This window comes from Oculina patagonica, chromosome 14, assembly GCF_052425735.1.
Source record: "Oculina patagonica isolate OP01 chromosome 14, crgOcupat, whole genome shotgun sequence".
NCBI classification, from domain to species: domain Eukaryota; kingdom Metazoa; phylum Cnidaria; class Anthozoa; order Scleractinia; family Oculinidae; genus Oculina; species Oculina patagonica.
In genome coordinates this window covers 15,634,333-15,637,325 of record NC_135771.1, presented here as the reverse complement: position 1 = coordinate 15,637,325, position 2,993 = coordinate 15,634,333, and the positions used below count along the sequence as shown (strand labels likewise).

General features: G+C 39.6%; 1 pseudogene; it reads right to left on the bottom strand.

Annotated features, from left to right (window-relative positions):
* Positions 1 to 1,105: 1,105 nt before the first annotated feature.
* On the bottom strand, positions 1,106 to 2,397 carry LOC144638909 (BTB/POZ domain-containing protein 6-like; annotated as a pseudogene).
* Positions 2,398 to 2,993: the final 596 nt, after the last annotated feature.

The window sequence follows — 2,993 nt, the reverse complement described above, 5'->3', positions numbered from 1 at the left end:
GATGAATTATGCTTAAAATAGCTAAAGGAAAGAAAATTCCTTATTTGGACCATGACGTCATAATTAAATGCATCAAAACATCATCTTAACGCAAGAATTAAGCTTGGCAACATTGATTTTCGAAATCAGCGTACTCGATTTAGTAAAAATAGCTATGTTGCCAAAAATCAGACAAAAATGCCCGTGGGTGTCACATTTTGGACTCCTGGGTACCTGACTAGTAAGTGAATTTACTTTTAATTTACAAATTAAGAACGAGTCAAAGAAGGCAATTTTTTTAATTAACAAATTTAGAACGAGTAAAAGAAGGCAATATTTCGCACTAACAAATCAAAAGTGTTATCGTAGCGACCTCTGTACATACAAATTTCTTCGTTCTTTACAGAAATTGCGTAGTCTAAATTCGTCATTTACAGATTTTGCGCGAGCATTTAGACAGTTGTTTTCCCTATATAGCGCGAGTCCCTTAAAAGTAAGGAAAGCCAATTAAATTTATTCACGCAAAAGCATTTCTTGTACTGCAGCGGACGGCTTTTGCATTATAATTTTTTACTTGACTACTTTTACTGATCCTTCTAAAAATGCCATCTAAAATTCAAAGCAATAATATACATAACATTTGCTTTCTGAAGTCTCGAGATGCCGCAGAAAGTCCTTGATCAAGTCCATGATTTGTATTCAAAACACACTGCGTCGCGACACAGTCTTCGCGGCCCCGAAAGAAAGATGGATTTCTTAACACTACCAAGGTTTTAGCAATCTGTACTTGCCCCAGAGAGGGAAGTTTACGTGTTTAGCATAACAAACAAGACCTTGAAAGTTAGTAATCCGTTCCGTGGAACAAAAGACTCCGCATCAAGAACTTCACTTGCAATGGCGACTTTTCCCTGTCGAGGTCAAGCAGATGGTACGCAAAGCACAATGGGATTACGTCACTCGATTGCGCAATTTTGCAGATTTGTGACTACAAAGAAATCAAGCCCATTTTACTACTCCTAGCCTCCAGCCGGAGTAACAAGAAATTTTCGCTTAGTCCACTGTGAATTCGAATTCACAAAATTGTCCCCTTGAAGTGGTCGTTCGCCCTCCCCTTGGATCGTTGTCTGTGAAGAGAAAAGTTACAGCAGAATGCTCCACTCTAGATAAGCCATCCTTTCCACACCAGGAAGGTGGACCAATTGTGCTAGTTTGAATACAATATTTGATGTCTGGTTGTAACACAACTGGAAACTCTAGCACGATATCAAAGCCGTGATAAACGACTCCCTCGCTTTTAAAAAGTGTAGACAGAAACGTGCCTCTTTTATATGCTAAAACTTCACCGTTGAGATCGGTTACATTCAGGTTCACTGAATATTCATTATTTTCGCTACCAAACAGACGTACGGCATGCAGCTTTATGCTTTTGTTTACCGAAAGACTTATCGAATCGCAGTGGCCACCGAAATTCACACCATAATTCCACCCTATCGTTTTCTTTCCTGATCTAAACCTGCTCACTCGATGCTGTATACCAGCTCTTCTGGCTTTAGAAACTCCCACTGAAAGATTCAGCACAGAATTAAAATACTTCATCATGTAACATAACTCTTTCTTTGTGAGTATGTCACAGTCAAGGACGACATCAGCAAATTCCTTCTGTTCCATCACTGGGAAACGGATCCCTTTAACGATTCGTTCTCCAAGAATCCTTCTTTTCACAGAAACTTCTGCTGCTAGGCCTTGCTTTTCACATTCCTTTGTAGCCCAGCAATCGACAGCTTTGAATAATTTCACATCCTTTACATTCAACGAATCCCGCTCGACCAATTCCTCCAGCACTGATCTCTCGATTGACACGAACCCATCTGATTTCACAGCTTCCTCTGCCTGTTTATCGATCACTTCCCAGCAACGATCCGCCAGATCTTTCTCTTCGTACTTCCGTGCGTCCGGCAAGACATGAAACACGTTTGAGGCATCCAGGTTCTTTCCAAGGTACTCTGTGCATTTGTCAACAAGGGAAGGGAGCAAGGGTTCAAGGGTTCAAGTTCACTTCATCGCAGTACATGAAACGAAACAACTCCAACAGGCTCTCATGCTCACAGTCAGAGATATCGATAGAATCTCTCCTCTCCGCCAATTCACCGTTAAACATGGCAAAAAATACTGGGCTACTGATCGCCAACAAGAATTTGTGAGCTGGAATGTCCTTCATACTTTCACTTCCGTCTTGGCGAACAACAAACTTCATATCGCTCAAGAGCTCGTTGTTGAACATGAGCTTACATCTTTCGCTGATTGTACATCTAGATGTTGCTTCCCAGTAATCTTCACTCCCCACATCGAGAGACATGCTTCGAGAATTTAGTTTGACAGGAAAAATCTTTGAACGCTAAGCTCCTGCTTTCGTTTTCGTGCAAGTTGAAACGAGTCACACTAAAGTCATGGTTTAACATTGCGGGCTCAATCTCGTGCTCATACCCTTGACGCTAGCGCTCTTTTGCGTCCAAGTTGGCCCAGTAAGAAAAACGCATTGTTTGCTTGTTTCTTTTACCGTACAACGCCTTCCCAAACAAACCACTACATCTTAATTCTATGCAAAAAATGAAAGTACTTCCCTCACCCTTACCTCTGATCAGCATTACGTTCTTGAATTCTAAGCTCCAGTCGACCGTCATAGCTCCAGTCGACCGTCATGATCTTTCTACATATATTGACAAAATTTCTTTCAATCAATCAGCAATAATATACACTAAGGATTTATCAAATTATGAATATTTTTAGGAATTTTATTCTTTACCATATTTTAAAAAATTTTATACGTTTTCTTTTGTAATTATTAGGTTTATTAGGTTAAGATTTTTAAAGATTTTTCCATATCTATTTTGTAAATTTTAATTAACCGCAGGTCCACATCAGCTTTATGCTGCCTTATTCCGACCTGCGTAATCAAATAAATGATGTATGTATGTATGTATGTATGTATGTATGTATGTATGTATGTATGTATG